The following is a 23,669-nucleotide window of genomic DNA, read 5'->3' as shown; positions in this document are numbered from 1 at the left end:
TTTTAACACCTACCCCTCTAGGGGGCTTCTGGCATTCTGCAATATCTGATAGTTGAGAAAAGCATATTACTATATTTAAGCACGATCCCAAAAACTGTTCAAAGGCTAGTTAATCTCACATACTGTTCTGGAGTCCCAGCTGCTCCCTCAATTTCCTCATCACCTCCATCTCTTTGTTTTCTCTCCTTCACCTCATTCCCTTTTCCGCATCCCGAGTTCAATATCTTACATTTCATTTATTTTCCTTTCACCCCTCCAAGTTTATTTAAAAGCATCTGCCTCCTGGGAACAGGGTCCAAGGAGAGCCTGTGGCATTTATTGCCCAGGCACAATGAGCAGAGCTGGTGAAAAGCAAATTGCAACCAAGCTGGTACTGCACCAAAAGGCCAGAAAGTCTACAGGATCCTAAGTACACCTTTGGAAGTCAGGGATGAGCACCTCCCAACAACAAGAGCTCTTACACAGCCTCTCCACAACACACACACACACCTCTTGCTTAGTCAGGCTGCAGAGAAAACAATTTCAATACTAAAGCTGTTTTAATAAACAGCTGTTTATTTCTTTCTTTATAACTGAACATGCCAGACCCGTCCTGGAAACTCCAGCGTGCAGCAGCAAACAACCTTGCAGGGAACACAGAGGATCCACGCTGCTTTCTAACGCACGCGGAGAAAGAGCAGGCTTGTGCAGCCATTTCTGAAAGTTTTGTTTTGGAAATGAGATATCCCATGCTCCATGTGGGGAAAATCAATTTGCTACCTCTCTAAAGAAAACATTCCTCATTTGGAAATAAGTGAAACAGACACTTCCTTGTGTGGATTAATGTGGAGACATATGACTTGCTGCAGACTGTTGTTTTGACCCCCCTCCTGACCAGACAATCTCTGAAAAAAGCAAAAAGGTGGTATTTTTCATGGATTACAGTTCAGACTAGCATTGCTTTTAATAGAAAAGTTACAGGCATTGCAAATACCAGGTTGGCCAGTTATGCCAAAAACTGAATGTTTTTCGTTTCCACGGAAGACGGGACAAGCTTCAGGATGAGGCTTGGAGTCTTGTTTTCTTCATTTCAGCATGGTTGGAAGCTAAGACTTTTCCTCGATATGGGCTTCTTTATGTCCTGCTGACTAACATGGGTTTAAAAAACATGGAAAAAGTTCGGGGTTGTTTGTTTGTTTTTAGACAGAATCTATTCATGTGTTAGAAATTACAAAGTGTGGTAAATTGAAAAGGGAAGCTGAAGACTTCAAAGAAAAATCTATGCCTGAGAAATATGGACATTCAAGGAGACCTTAGAGCAAATTAAAATAATAATAATAAAAAATCCAGTGTAGGCCTATCACTGCTTACAGATGACAGGATTGCTATTAATAATTCGAAAGAAGCAGAGGTGTTTGGTAAATATTTGTTCCATTTTTGCAAAGAAGCCAGATGATATGCTTGCAAAAGAATATAATTAAAGCCAGTAAATTGACTTGGTTTTACACAAACCAGATCTTAAAACAACAAAAAAAGAAAAAACAAACAAAGCACCTTATTTTATAACTTGAAACTACAAGCTTGGTTAGAGAAACTAGCTGCACACACGGAACTTACCTGCATTTCTTTAAGACAACTGATTTAATATTAGATAACACTTTGATTAAAAAACAGCACTACATGATTTTATTCAAGCATATATTAAATGGATTAAGAACTGGCTAAATGATAGAGTTAAAAGCAGGCATCAGTGGGGAATTTCTATTAAATGAAAATATTTTTGGTGGGATTCCACAGGGGTTGCTCTTAGCCTTGCTAGCATTCAACATTTTCGTCAGTGAAATAAATATAAGGTCCCCGACAGTAACATTCACACTGACACAAGGACTGGCACAATGCTAACACTGAGTCATACAAACGAGCAATCAGAAGGAAAAACAGACCACGCAAGCTCTTCAGTGCAGCTCCAGCATGAAACCTGTGAGCAAGGACTCCAGGTCCCACTGGCCAAGCCAAGGGTGGCACTTCACAGGCCACCCCCCCACTGGAAATTAAATATACCCTGGCAGGAAGACGCTGTGGCCAAAGAGAGGTCTGTCTTCAAGAGGGAGGTCTGAACAATTCAAGCTGTTTGATCACAAATGACTGAGAAGTGACTTCACCAGGTAATATAAGTATGGCACTCAGAAGCGAGGAGGCACAACCAGGCATGCCTGGGCACTGCAGCACACAGACGTGATCTAATGCCCGAATGCAAAGGCACATATATGACCAGCTTTCAGAAGACCTTTTAGGAAAAGCCTGAGCCAGACACAAGCCGGTGTGTACGGTGCTGGAAGAAAAGTATGCAATTTGAGGGTCTCTGTCAGCCACGGCGAGGGCCGGGTCCGGCCGGGAGAGCTGCGGGCGGCCGCAGCAGCCTGGCTGGCTGCAGCGAGCCGGCGTCCAGCTGTCTGGCTGTGGTCCTTGCTCGAACAGCTGTTTCCCTTCTCCTTCAGAAAAAAGGTGGCGAACTGGATGAAAGCATTTGCTGGTAATTTTGGCCGATGAGCCACTACTTGGGGTTCATACCAGATTAGATGACTCAGTGGTTCTTCGGGTGAGAAACCGCTTGAGTATAGGGTCAAATACAGCAAAGCACTGTGCTGTGCAGGACAAGGCACATGAGGAGCTGTAGTCTTGATTCAGCAAAGTACATGCCTGACTTGTAAAGACCTGGAGCATGCAAAGACCTCTGATGACCTCACTGGGGCTATTCACATTTTGAGGCTGAGCCTGTGTTAAGCATCGAACATGACCAAGCCAGCATGACTCCCTCTGTCACTAGCAGGAAAGAAGCATTCAAGCTCTGAACAAAGAAATCGTCATATCTCATCACGAAACACCTTGTGCTTTGGCAGCATCACAGGATCAGACATGGGTTCAACAAGCTTCCCTTTCCCTCAGAAATCTGCAGTTGCTCTCCAGCCTCCAAGCAACACTCAAAGGATCACAGCAATACTCAAGAAGTGCAAGTCTGACTCCTCAGAATGGTCTGTTGTTTTTTTTTTTTTTTTAAAAAAAAAGGCAAAGAGAGGAAGGAATGAGCGGGCACACAGAGATTATGTAATAACCAAAACAAAAGCAGCTCAAACACAGCAGCGAGAAGTGAAAATGCACAGCAAACCCATGCGAGTCAGCCTGTCCCATCAAAAACTCTGCAGAACACCACCCAAGGCAGACTTCCTATTAGAGGGCTTTAGAACACAAGAGGCAAACGCATAGAAAATCTTAAGGCGGCATTCCTAGCAATATTTCCTTTTCTTTCCAGTAAAAGTCAGCGTTTGTGAAATTGCTGTCTAGCAGAGTCAGCAGGGCCCAATGGAGACGTGACCTACATACCTCAGAAATACAAGAGATACGTAGCCAGTCATATCCACACAGATTTACAGATGAGATGGGCTAATTGACTGGTAAAGGATGGACACTGTGCATGAATCTGAAAAGGCAGAAATTCATGCGAGAAGCAAAAAACGGACAGTTTCCTGAGACCTCGCTTGTGGTAACGACAACAGCAGGTAAGAAGCTATGATCATCCAGTTATGTACAACATGAAAACAGCAAATATATTATTTAAATCTCTTGCATTTCTGATTCATAACTGATTATGTAAGGTTTTTTTTTTTTAGTTTAAGAATATTATAATTTCCTTTCATTTTTTTTCTTTGCACTTGATCATTGCACTGCAAAGTAATCAAAATCTGTTAGGCATAATCAACCTGCATGAAGATATTACTAAAGTGACATGCAGAAACTAGAGGGTGAGCTCCCCCCTTGATGCCTACATCCAGCTGCCACCACCACGAGGACTACGCAGAGATTTAGGTGGAGACAGGAGCAGCAGCCTCAGCCCAAACCCTGCTCCCCATCACTTCTCTGGGTCACCACCAACTTTCCCAGCAGCAGCTGGCAAGGGCCTTGCCAGGCGCCTCCTTGCAAGGCACACAGCCATAAAGAGGTGCAGGAATAACCCTGCTTTGGCAAAAAGCTTAGGACAAAGCCCTGGCACCCCTGGGGTACACCTGACACAGGGCTTTGATGCTGGGGTGTGGAGGTGATGCTGCTCGGCGTTGCTGAGCAGAGGAGGGATCTGCACGTTTTCACCAGTACAATGCAGTGATGGTAACTCCGATAACTTTACCACACTGTGTAAGAGTAGAAAGGGAACCTGCAAAACTGCCAAAACACCAAAAAAAATGACGTTTTTAAAGTCCTGATGGTAAGATCACGTGCCCAGCTTTAAACAAGTAAAAATCCCATGAATCCAGTGTAGCCGTCCCAAATATCAACACAAACAGAACTGAGCACATCTCTGTGATACAGCCCCTGTAATTCTTCAGCACTTGGAAAAATCCAAATAAAACCGAGCTGTACTCATTAATTTATCTGAGCAGGCCAGGGTTTAAACTAAACAGCAAGTCAGTTGTGCAATATTCTTTCGTTGTCAATACCGGTTCTTAGGAAATTATCTGAGTGAATTAAGCGGAGGGACTATTAAACAATTTACACACTTCCTTGTGTTTCAGATGTCTAATTATAGCCGTGTTTGTCTCTCCCCGCAGAACTGTTGTATACCACATGGTATGCATATTTCAGCATCCAGCATTATTAACTCATGACCGACTGTCAGTTGATCATTATCTAACACACGGGGTCTGCAAAAAAAAGCCTTATTTGGGCAAAAGCAGGCTTCTGACCTGCTCCCGCTGTATTTTCCCCCAGAAGAAACTTCAGCTGGATTATTATTTGCTGTCAATGGAAACCCAGAGGTTACACATGCGAAATCTGCAGACAGGAAAATAAATCCTTACCGAGTTTAAACACTTAGTTGATATTAAAACCAGCTCCAGCTTGGTTAAAGAAAACTCTCAGTTGCCCTCTAGTGTTACCCGGCTGCCATGCCAGGCAGCCCGCTTGCCGCAGCCAAGGTCACAAAATTTAACCTGATTTCATGTGATGAGATTTACTGTACGTGTAGTATTTCGTATAAAAGGGTGACTGGGGGTGCTTTCCCCTCCTGGAAATTTCAGTGTTTGGGCCCCTGGAAGCCCGGAGCTTGCACGATGTTTACCGCTGTAATTGCGGCACATGACACATGGGTTTTATGAGCGAGAATCTCTGAAATCGCTCTGCGTGCTGCACTCCATAAAGTTCATTCATAACTAAAAATAGACTAATGTACAAACTGATTTAGCATTATACTGAAGCTAAGGAACATAGGGAGACTGCAGAATTCCCTAATATGGAAGAGAAGCTGAGTTTTCAAAAGCAGCAGTTTATTTGTTTCTGAAAATGGACAACATATGTAAAAGATTTAATATACAAAACCAGGTGTATATATAGCATAGATCTTCATACGTGCCCATTTTCGTTCTATATAAAGTCTTTATACAGCCTGAACCTATAAATTCAATAATAGATTACTAAATTAAGTCTGCACAATCACTTCATAAAAAAAATCATTTCAATTTAAAATACAGCTGTAGGGGTTTGGACAATTTCCTGCATAATAGAGGCCCATCCCTGAAATGTAAATAACACTGGTATTAAAACAAGTCAATCAGGTACATCAGGAAAAAAAAAACCAGGTACATGAAAACATAAATGCATTTTCCAGCCTATCCTAAGTAAGGATGCCAAATCTTTATTTTATTTAAATGTTGCTTTGATAAATCACTACTGCTTCAGCTGGCCTTTTTTTTTTTATTATTATTCTCCAAATGTCCTGTTTTTCCTGAGAGAAATCCGGGGCCAATTAAGTCTTAACATTGTGAATACAACAAACCATCAGGATTGTGCAATAAGAATTATTCACTTCTTTCCTGCGTACCGTCAGCATTCTTAAAATACTGCTACTATAAAATTAAACAGCGTGCTCTTCAGAAACACATGACGTTGCCTGCTCTGGTTTTTCAACTGCAATTGTGCAATTTTAAAATTCTCTTCTTTCTCAATGCCTTTTTCCCAAACAAATACCTTTGATACTTACAAGATCACAAACACAAGTCAGACCTTTTTTTTCTTTTTAAACTTACAGGGCACCTGTAATATTGTTGACTGATTACACAGTAAAAATGACAAACATTACTTTATTTGGTATATATCCTAAGCTAATTGTAAGGCTTTCTCTTCTTAATTTGACAAGACTGAAATATCACAAGAAGTACATATGGAAACTCAGAAAATATAATCAGGGAAAAGGCAAAATGAACATTTGAAAAGACAAATGATTCGATTTGCATAAGCAGATATCTGTAAGGCACTGCCTTTCTCCACCGCCTCAATAGCACCTCCCGGTTGCTCCTGCTCTCACAGCATAGCTCACAAGCACCATAATTGCGTTTTCTACCCCAAAATGTTGCCCTGTTACCATCAGGAGGCTTTAGCCAGCAGCACCCAGCAATGCCGAGATGGGAGAAGAGGAGACACAGTGCAGCCGAGCCGGGAAGCAGCAGCGAGGTGCCAGGACCCCCTGCCCAAGGACCCTGCCCCAGCATCTCCAGCACCCCAAAATACTTGAAACTGCCACTGAAATGATAAAGGGGGTATCGCAGTCCTATTTGACATGGCTTGCTCATGTCAAACTATTTGCTCCACACTCCCAGTGACCAATCCCTGGCTCTCGAGCAGCTGGGAGCATGTAGGGGTTCCAAGCCTGGCTCACAAGCCCAGCAGCAGGGAGCAAGAGCTGGGGAACAACTTTAATACTGACCTGTAGAAGGCCATGGCAATGGGGATGCAACTGGCTGCTGAGCCCAGCATCATCCAGCTGTGTTGGGACCCACCTGCTCGCCTGGCAAGCCACTGTCCCCTTGCCTGCAGACCAGTCTCTTGGGCTGGGCCTTTCTTCGGGTCTGCACAATACCTGATGCTGTGCTCTGCAGGATTAGGTTGCTGGAAGACTGTGTGAGGTTCAGAAAGCTCAAAACCCACCTTTTTCTGCCTCATCAAATACACAGCAAGAATTTTATTAGCTAATCCTGATCAGTCCCCTTCTTCTGACAGCATCTGGACGGGTTTTCACACTGTACGGGAATCCTCATCCCCATTTCCAATAAAGGGATTGCTCCACTCCCAGATTCGCCCACTCTGCCTGCCGTCAGATCTAGGTTTTTCCTAGAAGCCTTCCCACCAGCCATGACCTGACACTGCGTTGTTTAGGAAATCTGACAAAGTGGCCAAACCTTCTGTATATCTAATTTTAAACAAATAAAAATAACAACGAGACAAATCAGCACCTCTCCTGGACTTCCAAGTACACTATTAAGTAGACTTGGACTTCAGCTAAGGTGAATATGAAGATTAATTTTCCCAAGAGATAAATATTGACTGAGGAAAAGCAAAGGTCAAATTGGTCAATATTTACTCAAGAAACTCTAAATCTTGATGCAGTGTAACAGACACTCTGAATGTCTTCATCAGCTGCCTCTGGAGATCTTTTCATTATGACTAAGGATTTCAAAAGTATAATCTTGTCCCCTCTAAAATTTACATTTAAAAAAAAAGAAACTCACGCACACCTATGGCAAGTAGGAAGCTTTCCATGCCTGTGGCCTCAGCAAAAGGGGATGTGTTGGTTTGCAAGCGCTGTCTGCTCAGTCCGCATGCCAAAGCTCAGCGGCCCTGACCTCCGAAGACGTGCACAATAAAAACTTTCTGACTCATCACATGACAGTATTTCAGACTAACATGAACAGGAATTTCTTCTCTGGTAAGGATTAATGCACTCCCTTCTCCCTCCGTCTCAAATATCTGTAAATTAAGGCTGAAATTTTATCTCAGGCTTCTGTTTCACATAAGGAATTACTTTGAGACAATGTCAATCAAGAGCTTTAGGGGAGTTATAGTCCTATTATTTACTGTGGCAAGTATATTAGTCCTATTATTTATCTAAGGTTTCAAGCTTACTGCGTGATTTCTGCTGGTCTTCTACCATGCTATTTTTGTCTGAAGCCACAGCCCTACAGACTCTTCTTTCCACAGAACTGCACTGTTGAAAACAAAAATTCCAGGAAATGTATAAAGGCTGATTTTTCTTAAGATGCATGAGGAAGGAAGACGCACAAATCCTTTGGAGTTTCAATTCTGTCATCCCCCGAACTCCCCCCAGCACCTTCACATGGTCACTCAATGACCGCAAAGGTCCCAACCCTCCCACTCCTGTTCATTCAAACAGTCCAGCATGGCGGGTGAACTCCTATTTCTAACCTTTGTCTCACTAAACAGTCAAACGTAGCACAGATTTGTTGCAATCACCATGGAGATCAGCTGGTTTCAAATTAGGCACAAACTGTTTGTTTCCTTTGCTATTTTTATTGAGTTTTGAGCCTATTATGCTCCTCCCACCCTGCCCTTTCCTTCTCTTTAGTGGCAAATGAGAAAATCTTCCTTTCTTGGGAAGTCAAATCCTGGCCACAGCCACTCCTGACCTCAGCAGGGGGTGGTAGCGATGTCCCCTTCTCAATTGCCTTCCCTCGCTGGTTGGCAAAGAAAGAGTCTGCACAAGGTCAGACTCGGCAGATGACACAGAACGTGCAAATGAAGCCCCTGTTAGCTGGAACAGAAATGCAAGACTTGTTCTATGTTAGGACTACTAGGGATGGAAAAATGAATTTGCTCTCTGTAAGAGGGAATAACAGGTAGGCTTTGGTCTCACATCTGCAATGGCATGGATGAACCATCACGGGCTGCCACCAGAAAAATGGCATTATCCTAGTGTAACAAAGAGGGACCAGGATGGGGATGTGGCCGGGACCGTGCAGAGAAGGGGGGGAAACGGCAAGTGCCTGGCACGGGGAACTGAGGAACAGGAGGACTGGAGCATGGGGCAGTGGGGGAAGCCAGACCTCTGCGCTGTTTAGGTTACACACAGAAAGTAAACAAATCCAGCACCACAAATCCAGGTGCAAGTGTCACTCTTTCACAGGGTGACACCTGGGCTACTGCAGCCAGAGGCTACTGAGCACCCCCTCACTGCGGAAAGGCCGTCCTGCACCTCTGAAAGCACGGAGCAGTTCTTATTTGACTCCCAAAGACGAAAAGTCTCTAACAGAAGTTCCTTTGGAGGCACAGAAAGAGACACAAGGACCGATAGATAGTGCTGAATGTAGGTTTCCCACAGCCCAAGTCAATGGGCTCCCTGTGCCAAACATGCAGCAGGCTGGGATCTGACAGTCCCAAAGGGGCATATGCCAAAGGCAAGCCTTTCCCACAGCTCTGTGACAGGTACAGCTTCCCTCAAAACAGCACCGAGTCTCCACTAAAACATCCCTCTGCTTCTGGAATCATACACAATCCATAATGTGGAACCTAAGTTTAAATTCAAAGACCAATTAAAAAAAAAAAAAAAAAAATCAATGAAATGCTTTTATGAAACAGGAGATTGATCTTCAGCTTAAAACTTCCAGTAATGTAATATTTTAGAACTTTAATAAATAATGCTTTTATCTTGATTGCAAAATAATACCCTGCCATGAAAACACAGAGCAGAGGTAGGAAATTGTTCAACAAGAATTAAAATGTCACACTTTGCACAGAATGCAGCATTACAATTATTGGTGAAACACATTTTTCAAACTTGTTAACATAAAATTAACAATTACATACATCACTTAATTCTATAAGTGCATATCTCTCGAAGTACCCATTAGCTAACCATGCCTAGTTCAGTTTTAATATACATGCAGGCTTTGCAGCACAGAGGGGATGTAACTATGCGAGCGCTGGCACAGTAAACCCTGAAATGGCAAGTGCTATTAAATTGAGATGCAATCACGTTGAAAGGGAAACATTAACAAACAGCAGACAATTGAGAAGAAAATACAGGGCGCTTGTGTTCTAATACATGTGCTTCAAAACCTTATATAACTATTCATTGTCTAGTTCATCTGGCCAGGGGCCCAGTTTGCTCTATGCTATGCTATACTAATTTTATAATAATAAACTGTTACACAAGCTTTATGCAGTCATGCATATGAAGAGGTTGTGGAAGACATTACATTTGATTATCTTTCTAGCAAAGACACCATCTTGAAATGAAACATAGCCTGGTAGAAGTATATGAGTTAAAAAAAAAATAAAAAGAAAACAAATGTGAGTATATAATTAAAAAAAAAAAAAAATCCTTTCAAAAAGGCTCTTTTTTTTCCTCTGAATATCACCTTCACATTATGCATGACAGATGAATACCACTAATCCCATAATACAATGCAAGAATCTGCATGTTCCTGGATTATGTTCATTTGAAGACAATCAGTGATTTTTGGAAATGCACGCCTTTTTTTTTTTTTTTTTTAATACACCTTCTTTTTGTAAAAACAAGGCAAAATGGTTTACAAAGCCAAAAGGAATGCGTGGAATAGCTGGGGTTTAAAAACCCTTTATGTTATTTGTTGCTTTAGCATGAACTAACATGAACCACTGAGATGCTTCAGTTAAGATTTATCTGTACCACAAACATTCGTAGGATAGTTGGAAAACAAGGGGACGAGAGACGGGGCACAAAAGCCTATACAGTACAAACCAGATGCGATCCAGAAAAGTAATTTCATATTCCACATTTGTCTATGGAATTGTCTGAGAATTTTCTGCTGAACATTATTTCCAGGTTTATCACAGCAGTTCAAAACTGGCTATATTTAGTCCCTGACCAGTGCCAGAAAGCACTACCAGACTATAGGATCATGGCATATTTTAAGTTTGATATGTCATCAGCCATCAAGGCCAGAAATAAATGTCTTTTATAATCAGAAAGAGTAAAAGCCTCAGACCTCCAAGATACATACGGGATTTTTTTCAGCTCTAAGTCACCAGATATCAATCTTAAAAATCACATTATTTTGATTACCATTGTGCCTCTGTTACTTCCCAACCACCCCCTGCATATTTTGATTTTAACATCTAATCTAAAAATCCCCCCACTAAAGCTAGTGAACCAATGTTTCATGTGGGGCCCCTGAGGCACTTCCACATGCAAATACCGCCACCACATACCAAAAGCAAAAAGTCAGCAGACAAGTGGCACTGAAGTCAATGGATGTAGGACCAAACCCCAAAAAGCTTTAGTGCCAGATTCTGATCTAAATCACATCACTGTCAATCCAAAGTAATTGACTCCTGTGGATTTACATGAGTGGAAAGGAGATCATAATCTTGCTCTTAACCTTTACCTTTGAAGCTGAGATGGTCATAAATCCAATTTTTCTATCCAACAGAAAAATGCCAGAATGTCATCATCTTCTTCTAACCAGGGCAGGCAGTCAAAAAAGTTCTGAGCAACGCTAATAGACAACTATCAGGCTCTTTAATTTTAAGGTATCTAATGAAAATAAACCAACTGAAAATACTTCTAGAGACCAAAACCCCAGGGCCCTGTGCTCCTGCACCCCACCACACCGAGTGACGGCACAACCACTGGGGAGACCATGGAGCAGCACCATAGCTCATCCACTGACATGGACGGGCACAGGACATGGCCACACCAGCATCGTGGTGACAGAGATGTCCCCAAGAGTATGTCAACCCAGCATGATAAGGTTGTTTCCCACCCTAGACCAAACCTTTCATGTCAACCGTTCTGCTGAAAACCCCCAAAAAAGGAAAAAAGACCATAGTGGCTGAAGGCTGTTACTGCAGAAAATATTTCCATTTCACTCCAATGGCATCTTCCAATGCTAAAAACGGCATCAAAGACTTGACTCAGAAGAGTGAGAAAACCTCCTGTACAGTAAAAGTTATGCCGGAATTAAAATACAAAATGAGAAGAAGTGGGAGTGGGGTGGCAATGCAAGAGATGGGCTGGAGCCAAGCCCCCGGCAAGGGGTTCACCTGGTACTTAGCCCCATGCCCAAAAACCTCCACCAAAGGCAGTGGGAACTTCACCCCTTCTCTAACTGCAGGTGGAATGCAGCACAAGGCAGCAAAACTTTCCTCAGCAAACAAGGAGTGTTTGTTGACTCTCCATCATTTAACGATTGTTACATTGTTTTGGTCCAGGCTCCTGAAACTAACAAAGCCCAAGCGACTGCAACCTCCTGCAACTGCTTCTGGCTGCACAACTCACCCCATCTCTGCATCTGATTGACGTGCAAGACTTTGGCATTGTCTGATTTTCATGGATATTCATGCTCGGGTCCCAAAAGTCAGTGCAGCCCTGACGCCTCCTCCAGCTCACCTGAAATGGGAGCTGATGCTTCTGCTCATTCATCTCGGCTGCCTTTGCTCTCCCGAATATTTCTGATGGTTGCTAGGCAACCATTGTTGAATACATGCATGAGGCGTTAATTGTCTGAGCACTTTAAAAGAGGAAAATTCTTTAAAACTGAGGACATTGCCACACCAAAAATAGGATATTTCCTTTATGAAGGGCAACACTCGTGGCTGGTAACGTTGATGGCTGCAGTATGTCAGAGGCGAGATGAGTCACGGAGATTACTCACATGCAGCACAGCACAAAAGCAGCATCTTAGGAGACCTGACTTTATTATAAAGTTTTATTTTAAACGAAGTGCTTCAGTTCTAGTTTTTTTCTTCTGACTGCTGTCATTGGGATATCACGGTCCATATTTTCTTGAAATTAATGGTGTTGGGTCCAGCCGCTGTTACAGTGCTAGAACTTACTGAGTGTGTCAGTTCACTACCCTCTAAACCCAAAATGGCAGTGGTGAGTACTCCTCTTTGCTACACTTCAAAGAGATACTGCAGTCTCACTGCTGATCCTAAGTGCTCTCCGCTCCTTACCCGTAAATGTGCATTTCATTTTATAGGGTCTTTTTTCCGCAATACATTCCAATGTCATGATCATGCTCTAAAGACAGTAAACACAGACTTCCATGAATTGACTTAAAACTTCTAAACTAAACAACTGCAAGGACTTGCAGCTAGGTAATTTTGGTGGTTTTTTTTTTTGTTTGTTTGTTTTATAACAAACCCATCTCTACCATAACTAAACATTCACAATGTAGACGTATTCATCTTAATTATAGACTGCTTTTCAAAACAGCCAACACCAAAAAAACCCTGAAGAATCATCATTTTTTTGGCAAATCAGTCAAATTATTATGGTTCATTGCAAAACCGAGATGCTATAAAAGAATCAGGGCAACCATACTGCTAATTTTGAATGTGGTATTCTGATCTAAGAACTTCTAAAGACCCCAGGAATAATCTTTTCCTTGTTTTTCACACTCATGCTCTACCTTTGTGAACGTAGGTAATGGGACACAGGCTCATCTCAGCAAAGTTCAGCTGAGGTTTGTAAGACTTCTAAGATGAAGTGACTTATTTAATCAACGAAGTGAGAAGTAGAATCATCAACACCTACTTAAAGTAAACATGCCACCCCACAGCAAAGAGGTGTTTTTATTGGGAGTTTAACTTCTACTATAGTTGCAAATCCAGAGCAAAACACAGAAGGTGATGACAGAGCTGGAAGGCTGCACACTGCCCCTCTGTTGAAGAAGCAGCAGCATCTGCAAATGTTACCCATGGCAGCAGGATGATCACCATTAGTCTTTTCCCGTACTCTCTCACCCTTTCTGTGGGCTGAAATGGCTGATTTCAAATAAATTCCTCCTCTTCTATTACTCACTTGTTGCTAACACCTACTTTTTAATTAACATGCTGTTTAAAGCTATTACGCAAAAGGTAAGGTGACTGGAGACGTCTGTGAAGGACCCATCAGAGAAGACTCATGATGTTGGTACGCTAAGTCTCTAGATCTTGCAGTGTGTAGCTGCACATGCAAATGAGATGCAACTGAGTTACATTTTCCATACTTCAACTGAGGAGACAGCCCTCTGTAGCAGTTACTGAAGTAGCCTAAAATGGACCAGATCTAGTTTTCCTTGAGCAGATGTCCCCAACAGAGCAAGGGACTGATAAGCAGAGCAGAGGAGCTGCGACACAGGCAGCCGCTCATGGTGGATCGAGATTGGTAAGAAGAACAAGGAAGACAAGAGGTCTCAACAGCCACAAAGGTGGACCAGTGAAGACACCAGCATTTAGCTCCTAATGCACCAGGTTCCTCCGTAACCCTGTACCTCAGCCCCCAGTCCCAACAAATGCTAAACTTCACCTTGTCTACTTAAGAGTGTAAGCAAATCTTGGGAAGGTTTGTTGTATTATATAATGGACAAGAGATCCAATGCAGTCAAGCCTTTACTAGCCCAGATGCTACAAATTATTAATAAAGTAACAGATTTTAAGGCCAGAAGGAATTGGTAGGATGTTAGTGGCCTGTTTACTTTCTGCAAATACTGCCTATATGACATCAGAGTGACCACTGGATGAAGACAGTATTTCCTCTTTGGGTGAGGATCGTGGCTTTCAGAAAGCAGTCTTGATTTAAAAGATTCAAGTAATAAATAATCTAAGTTACTCCTAGCTAAGTTGTTCCCATGCTTAATTACCCCTCACTGGTAGATAATTGTGCCTTGGTTTCAGCATTAATTTATCTGCTTTCACTTGGAAGCATGGGGTCCTGCTACGTGTCTGTCTGCCAAATTAGAGAGGTCTCTACCGACACAGGTCTCCTCACGGGGGTACTAAAAGACTGTGATCGAGTCTCTTCTTAGTCTTCTCTTCCATGCGCTAAAGGGATTGCTATTCCTTAGTCTTTCACTTGAAGGCAAGATTTCCATGCTACAAATTGGGTTTTGGCTCCTTCCTTAACCCTGTCCAGTATTTCAATGCAATGTGCAAAGCATGGGTATCAGAGTTGGGCACAAAGCTGAAAGCGGGGAAAAAAAAAATCTCTCTAATAAACTCTTCCTGCTCTTCCATGTTCCTTTGCAGCCCACAGTTCAGGATAATACATTTGAGTATTAGTAGTGCAGTTATCCCATGAAATCGCATCATCTTTTTTTGCAGAAAGCCATCATCATTTGACTGACTTACCAAAAATGTTAGCTCTTAGGGGGTTTGATAATGATTTCCTCTAGCGTCATATGCAGCAGCAGTAACACCTCTATTTCTTCTCACTATCCCCCTGCATATTCATCTAAAAACCAGGTTTGCTCTCCTACTCTCATCAGTCGGTTATCTATCATTACCCTCAAGTAATTTATGGCATTAAGACCAACACAGCAGCCCCGAAGCACAAGGAAATGCTTATCTGATCACTAAAAGACCAAGATACAGCTATATCTAGTACCAGGGCCCAAACTCCAGCTGAAATATAAAATGCTTCACTGGCCTTTGGCTCGTAATGGACAATAAATCAATTAAAAAACATCATAAGGTTCGAATTGCCAATAATAAACCTACAAAAAACCCAGTTTAAAAAAACAATTAGATTTGCCTTCATATTCAGTATTTATGCATAGAAACAAGGTCCTGCAAAGAAACTACCAGCATGCACTGGCTACCACTGGGAGGATGGATGCTCATGCCCTAACACAGTGGTACCTTCTCCAGTGGACACAAGCGAAAAGGGATTGCCGAGGTCTCTTTAAATGTTTGTGTAAATGATAAAGCATTTCACATATTGTCCATGATTTATGGCTTATGAAGATGCTGACAGGTAAAGAAAACTTACTCAAACAGCACTGGGAAAAGTCCTTCCTCTGGATCACGCTGAATGCCTTTACTTGATTTCAGAGAGAGAAAACTATAGCAAGAATTTTAATGCCCTATTTTGCCTCTTTTGCAATTTGCCTGAAAAACAAATTCATAAAAACCCAGCCACATCAAATTTAAATTCTGCAGAAGTCTCACCCACCAGTAATTACTACTGCAGTGTTTAAAATTTTAAAAGAAAACAAACCCAAACCCGAACAAAACACCATTTTTCAATTATTTTTCTTCCTCTGATTTCTCTCCACATTGCATCATCTCCCAATTACTGTGATTTTGCTGAGTGTGCCAGTTTCTTAAAGACACAGCTATAAAATGTATGGACTAATTGTTGAGCAGAACTGAAGAGCTATTAAAACTGCAATAGTACAGCACTTCCAATGGTAGTCTATTATTTCTACATGATTGGTTTTGTACAGTCCAACTCATGCAGTGAAACTCTTAGATAAATTAACTCCTTCGTTTTGACATAAACATCAAAGCGAGAATTAAAGGAGAATGAACATTATTTTCTGCCGCTGTTTTAGACATACTGTTCATAACACCCATGCACGTTCCTGGAAAGTTACAAATTATTTAAACTGAGAAAGCCATTTGCTGTTTTATCAAGGCTGTAATACATAAAATCTAGCTCCAGAATTATCTCATTTTCCCATTTCATGTTTTCCTGTCATCTACATGGTAGAGCATGTTTACAGAACTTTATAATATACAATTCAGTCATTTCTAAACAGCACTATAAGAGTAAGTCTGAAATGTACACATTTTAAAGATTACATAGTGAACACCAAACCCTTTCCCAGCTGTTTTAAATTTTGAATTTCCCAATAAATGAATAACATACTAAAAAAGCAAACAAGATCTGACATTATTTAGTCTAAGTTTCTAAAATGGCATAACATCTGTAGCTAAAAACAATTTTCAATAACTATATTTAACTAGAGCAGTATTCTATTATTCATAGCTCATTTTCCTTACAGTCTAGGGGACATAATGTGGTGTTCAAACATTTCAAACATTTCTTTTAATTGTTTAGGCCTTCCAACAGCCAAACTGCAGCAAAAAGGGGGGGTAACAAAAATCTTTACTCATAACTTTTATATATATTCATGTGACCAACCCATGATCTCAGTTAAGTGCCACGACTGTTCATTAACACACATCACAGCCCCCCAGTCAGCACTGGGAGCTTTGGAACCGCGCCAGAAGCAGGGGCTCAACAAATGGCACTTTGACCTTTTCACTACTAACTTCAATCTTTATTAAAATCTCTAAGACGTCAGCTCTCTCTCCCTCTTTTACCATCTTTTATCTGCACCCCAAATACCTAATATTCATTCATTAAACAGAAAAGTTTGCTACATTCTTACGTAATTATAGATTCCCCTTTCACTGGCAATCGGCTTGTGAAACGCCTTTGACTAAGAAAGAGAACGAAACACTCCCTCCCCGCACCAAGCAACTCTAAATTCAGATTGCTCACTCATTTCCAGGGAAATCAAGCATGCTCCCTAATATTAAAAAAATCTCGCAGCACCCAGGCAAGTTTAGCTTCATTTTATGTTCCTCTCATTAAATTCCAACTTAGCAACATACAACATGCTCACCCTGCCCTTTGCTTGCTTTTTTAATTTCACGTTTGCAACTTCACATCTTCAGTGTGAGCATTTGTAGGGGGATAGAGACCGATTTTTTTGCCCAGCAGGGTTTCTATTCCCTACAATAGAATCACCAAAAACAGTAGTCCCATAGAGTAAAATGTAACTAGAGACAAACAGAGGCTTTGATCATTGTTATGTTGCTCAAACATAGATAGAGGGGGAGAGAAATCATGCCTCATTTTTTTTTTCTTTTTGCCTAGCAGTAATTAACTAATTACACATTAAGAAAAAAAAAATCAGAAAAAGTGCACGAGTCATTTATGTGTTTTCATTCTTTGTAAACTTTCTGGCACACCCTATAAGCTTCATTTCTTGCTTTAAATAAGTAAGTACTGGAAAATATGCACAGTATTTGGAACCAAGGGGAACGACATATTAATTCAAAGTTTGCTTTGTGTCAGTTTGCATTTTCCAGATCTGAAATGAAACTTCAAGGAAACCTAAAAACTCGCCTGCAACCTTTAATTTATACCCCTTTTCACCCCACGGATTACCTAGAAGGTATAAGCTACTCATTTAAGCGGCCCAGGGAAGTATCATCATGAGGTGGCTTAGTTGCCTGGGATACTCCTATCAGCCTGAGCAGTGGGGAACCTGGGAAGCCTGAGCTCCTAAGGGGGAAAACTAAACAAAGTAATGAGTAACAGTTACAGCTCCTTAAAACGTGCACATTAACCTCTGTATTGGGAAACTATTTGCTTTTTCGAGGCAGCACCCTCCGACTGAAATAATGACAAATATTTTGGAAATTCCATCCGAAGCCAAAATGAAATTACTCAAGTGCACTCCGGGAGAACGAAGCTTTTTAGTATGCTTTCAAACGAACTCAGGTAAATTTACAAATGGCCTATACCTAAAAGACCATTAACTAAAATTACATTTGTTTTTATTGAAAGACAGCCTCAAGTGCTGACATGTAATATATGACATGTGATACATAATAATACTCTTAAACCAGTTCTGACATAATATCTCCCAAGGCATAATAACCACAAATGACTGCTTTAGTTAAGAACTAGCCAGGAGCAAAATAGATCCATGTAAAAGTAGCTTTAACCATAAATACCTCAACAATATTTTATGTCACTTTGTAAAAAAGTTAAAGGACTCCCATAATAATTAACAACAAAAACTTCATGTTCTTTACTATTGTATGGTGGTTGTGAAAGGTTATTTCATAGTCCCGCAGCTGCCAATGCCGTAAATTATGCAGGCACCAAGAAGCATTAAGGAGAAATAATAGCAATTTAAACTAAGGCTGACGTAATTCATGATAAACAGTCATTGGAAAATATTACAATGTTGTCTTTTTTTTTTTTTTCTTTTTGAGCGGGTTTAATCAGAAGAATGTGACCATATTCTGACATAAACCACTTCTCTTTTCCATTGTACGGGCGCGGGAACAGGGGCCTTTCCCTGGCTGCAAAGGTCTCCCGAGCTCCCAGCACCTTGGGGACGCTGCTTGTGAGGCTTAGGGTGTGTGGGACCAAAACCTCTCCCGAGACAAAGCCCAAGAGTTTGGGCAGTCCTGGTGCTCAAGGGAGGCACTGACACCAGGGGAACGGTCAAACCAGGATGCTCTAATGAAGTCATACTGCAAACAAAAAAAGATGGCTCCAGAAATGAAAACATGAATGAGGGACATGACTCTCACACTCATGATGAACGCATCTCACCTTACTTCTCACTATAATGATAAGAAGTGATTTTGATAGCTGAATCATAAAACTAGCTACCGAGTGGAAATCTTATATAGAAAGAATTAGTCATTTATATCTACCATCATTTAGTGAATGGACACCAATAAAAAAGACGCATGTGTAATAAATAACAAACCCCATGTGATAAGTTACATTTATCAGACTGAGAAGAATAGCTCACTTGCTGGGGTTACCTTTGTTTGCTGGAACCACACGTTAATTCTTTGCTAAACTCTGGCTAAGAAAACATGTAAACCCCACAATGCCATCACATAATCAACTCTTCAATCAACCATTAAAAAGGAGAAGTTAAAGGCGCCAGACGGGATGTGGGCACACCCAGGCCCTGGGCCCATGGGAGGGCATCTCACCCCCCGTCCCGTGCCAGCCCCAAAAGCTGCCAGGCCACGGCCATGTAGGAGCAGCACAGGACAGTGACACTGTGCAGCCAGCATCAGTCCCTCTCTCCCCAACGAACCCCCAAGGGGACCCGAAAATGGAAGGAGCCACATGGACTCTCCAAGCGGCCTGGGCAGGGGAGCTGTGTTCACAACTCACAGAAAACACACATCTCACATAAAACCAGCATTCTCCAGAAATGAGTCTTGATTACAAAGAGAAAAATAATCTACCTTAATATTTATCCTGGTTACGGCTATGGTTGCTAGTGAAAGTGTACCAGAAAAAAGGTAGAAGCTAACAGCATTTGCTTCTATTGAAGTTCTTGCAGACAGGAAGGTATTTTATCTTACTTTACCACACATTACTTATGTTCACTTAACAGCTTGCTGTTAACATTGAGTGAGATTCTGCCTCTGGTTAACTGGTGAAAATCTTGAGTAACAGCCACTGAAGTGGATCAAGTTATTTTGGATTTACGCCACTAAGTGAGACAGAATGTGACCCCTTATCAGTGCCTTTTTGCTTTGAGTATACAAATATTTTATGCATTTCAATGAGTGACAGAATGCAAAACTTGCAAATATTTATTTTTAGATGTATGGGGAAAAAGCAATTAGAGCTAAAAATGTTAAGAATGAAGAAATCACTTAACAGAAGCGATTATGTTGGGCACATAAACAGCTCTGCCTTCAGACATTTTATTCAAATGCTGCAGAGCACACTAGAAAATATCAATTGTTTAAAAAAACTGCAAGTATTTTTCACAACTGAAAAATCAATCATTATAAACAACATCTGGGGACCATTAATATCTTACTCTACAGTTGAATTAACAAAAAAAGAGAGAAGTCTGACCAGAATCCAGAACATTGCCAGATTTGCTTTTTCAAGCTAAAAGCTTATGTTTACAGAGGTGGGGTGGAAAGGAAGAGGAAATGTACATTTATCTATATGGTATATAGCACTATTATGCATTAATCGCTACTTCCCCTCCAGCTATGTCCTGTTTTTGTTTTGAGAGAGTTAAAATTTGAAATATTTAGCTAAGCCACCCTGCCCAGGACCTTGGAAAATATCTGCATATTTTTCAGACTGTAGGAGATGCCGCCATAAAGCTCTATCAGGATCCCAGTTATCCATGCTAATAAAAAGCCTCCATACTCCTCCTATCGCATTTCTAAACACTTACACGTTCTAGTCTCAGCAGAGGAGCACTAACACCAATTCCACTCCAACATCACATTTGTGTTAAAACAAAGAAACCCGAAGCATCTATCTTGAAACTCTGGGGTTTTTTGAATTTTACTGCTATAAATTATCCCGCAGGTAGCTAAAACAGTCAATATCAATAATGCTGATACGTCAGCTGAAATACGTTAAAAAAACCCACCCTTTCAGGCCTAGTACATTTTTTGTACCAGAGCTGGTTTAAAAAGAAAAGCCAACTTTGACTCACACAAAGTCACCAACAGGAAAACTGTATTTCATTTAGACTGGAAACATTCATTCTTCTTCCCCCTCTTTTTTTTTATGTCTCACACCCTGCCAAGGTTTTGTTTTATTATGTTTTTCCCCTAAACAATTAATTTTATCTATGAGTCACAAACTTCTATAAAACTGAGATGCGCAACGAAAGCAGAGACCAAATTTCACCTATAACCAGGAGTAACGGTACCACTCTACACTCTGATGGCAATCGCTTTCATCCAACACATTTTTTCCGGCACATGACCTATCCCTAGAAAGCCCCTTCTTCTTCACAGCGCTGTCCTGCCATGGTTTCCCTGGTCGATGACAGGAGAGCAGGTGTGTCCTTCTGAAATTGTGGGCTCGGAGGCCGGTAACTCGCCCCTTGCTCCTCACTCCCCAGCCAGCCCTGGAACCCAGAGCATCCGCTTTTCTCCATTGTGTTATAGGGACATCCCTAATTGGTGAAGGTTTTGGTTTTTGTTTTGTTCTTAATGTAGATGTGCACGCAATATATTGTTAAGTTTTACTGGAGGGGAACAGGTGAGGAGGGAAGTGAGGATTGCAACGCCCTTTACACATATATATAGATAATTTTTTTTTTCAATGAGCAGTTTCCCTCTGCATTGCTCGTGTTATGGTAAAGCAAAGAAGTTTCCTTTTTCAGAGAAAAAATGATCTTAATACCACAGCAGGATGTAGTTCTCTCACTTTCTTTGTATGAAATGTTTTATAAAAAATTGGCCTTTACATGCAAAAATTAAACTTTTAACCTTCTTTTTGGGGTGAACAAGTGTTTACAGAACCCCAGGGACCAAACAGCTTTTTTAATGGCATATCGGACCCAGCATGCTTTAAAAATAATCTAGAATTATTTAAGATTTACCAAATAGATTTTAAAAATCAAGAAGAAATAATGTATTCTGTTTTCTCTCTTACTTTTGCTTGTACAAAAAGCAACCCCAAGCTCACAAAACGAAAGAGAGCCTTCTGGTTCATCCTTAGCAGGCAGAATTTGTAATATTTATCTAAGCGAAGCACGGCAATAAATCCTGTGCAAGATCTTCACCTGGGAAAGCTGATGGAGCTGTAGGAATCCACCACCACCCAAGCACCCGACGCTCCTGGTTCTCAGCTGTGTCTCTGTTCCTACCACCTTTTCAGTCCCCAAGCCTGGAGAAGGTGAAGGTCATGCTGACAGAAACATCTCCGGGCTCCCTTGCTGTAGGTGCCCACCTGCATCTGGAAATGCAGCCCACAAGAAGACTGCAAACGGATCCACACTTAACAATGCGCCCTGGGAGTCCCTCGACGCGGTGGAGCAGGAACGAGTCCAGTAGAAGGTTGAGGCACCTTCTTGGGACAAGCAAACGCAGAGGCTGTGTGCTGCTCCAGCAACGGCTGCTCACCCATTTCTGCCCAGTGACCTCAGATACACCTTCTGGACACCACACAGGTAGCCTGGCCTCCATCTACATCTTCAGTTCATAATGAAAACTGTTAGGATCACGATTTTTTCATTCCTTCTCTCTTGCAGCATATCTGACGACACAGCAAATGCCCATAAATTACACGCATTTACAAGTTATCAAATAACAGTAACCCCAGAGGCTGACAAATGAAAAAGATTTTGAAAAATGCCTTTACCAATGACCTTGAGTTGAAGAGAAATGAATTGTTCAGCTGGCACATGTTTTTACTTTAAGGGAGCAATTGTGGACAACTCTACTCCAGCCTCCTATGTGGGTTGAAAATCTCAGATTTCTTGTTCCTAGCCGTTTATCCCAGCATTTCACTGTCCACCCAGGCTGTTTTGTGTTGGTAAGGACCTCTAATTGCTCTTACTTCAGGAGAGAAAGACGTACACAGTCTGACTGTGGTCAGACCCACGAACTTTGGCTATCAAGACATTCAAGCATGGCTTCTGTCTTCTGCTTTCTCAACAGAAGCAAGCTATTGAGACTATTTGCATTCTGGAGGGGAACCCTCCAAGGCAGTTAGATTAACTAATCAGTAGTTATATCAACAAGCACAGGAGCTGGAGGCTTCTCCCTCACAGCAGTCTTCCCTCTGCAAATGGAGAGTGAGCCTTTCCCTGGCAGGCTGCAAAGAAAGAGACGTAAATGTTTGAGCCTTCCAGCTGTCGAGCCGATTCCTCAGCAGCCCTGTTCTCCAGTGGCCGCCTTGACAGGACCTTGTGGCACACAGAACCCAGTCAGAGGAGAACCAGGAAAGGGCTCCCCAAGAACAGTCCTGCCCAGACCACCTGGGCACACCAAAAAAACCCTCTGCATTATTTATTTTCAATAAAGCTTATTTTTTTGTCCTGGTTTTCCTTAAAACAATTTCACATTTCCTGCTTTATTTATTCTTGTTACACCCTACAGAATGGCGGAAAACAAGGGGAGGTCGGGAGTTATGAGGACTCAGAGCTGAAAAGAATTTTTTTTGTTAAAAACGTGTAATAAAAGTAGAGAGAATACTTCCTGGAAAAACATTTTCTATTAAAACTGCCTAACAAGGACAACAGCTTACACGCTGCAGCGAACGGGGCTCTTTGTAAAGGTATTTCTGGTGTCTCACTTGTGACATGCTGGATCTGTCGCACAGTACTCCAACACTCAGAGAACATGTAACACCTTCCTCAACAGCAACGCTTCTCAAAAAGACCTGGCATCCGTATCAGAAGCCAGCACTTCCCACATAAAGACATTAGTAGACCGTATTTCCCAAATTTTGTACTCGCTTTAGAGTTTGGAGAATTTCAGGTGAGGAGCAAATACGTGTTCCAATCTTGCTCCTTCTGCACACTTCTTTCATTTGCAAGGTAAGAAATAGCCAACCCCTT

The 23,669-nt window shown here is 41.6% G+C and overlaps 1 protein-coding gene and 1 long non-coding RNA gene across 5 annotated transcripts in view; one reads left to right on the top strand and one right to left on the bottom strand.

The window, feature by feature from the left end:
• ARID5B (AT-rich interaction domain 5B) overlaps positions 1 to 23,669 on the bottom strand; it is a 116,080-nt gene that overhangs the window by 44,834 nt on the left and 47,577 nt on the right. The gene's annotated exons all lie outside the window — the stretch shown is intronic.
• LOC135579839 (uncharacterized) lies at positions 2,761 to 23,166 on the top strand. Its single transcript, XR_010473659.1, has 2 exons — positions 2,761 to 3,536; positions 21,779 to 23,166. It is a non-coding gene; the product is annotated as an uncharacterized LOC135579839 (long non-coding RNA).

This window comes from Columba livia, chromosome 6 (genome assembly GCF_036013475.1).
Source record: "Columba livia isolate bColLiv1 breed racing homer chromosome 6, bColLiv1.pat.W.v2, whole genome shotgun sequence".
Classification (NCBI taxonomy): domain Eukaryota; kingdom Metazoa; phylum Chordata; class Aves; order Columbiformes; family Columbidae; genus Columba; species Columba livia.
The sequence above is the reverse complement of the archived record's forward strand: the minus strand, read 5'-3'. Positions and strand labels throughout refer to the sequence as shown.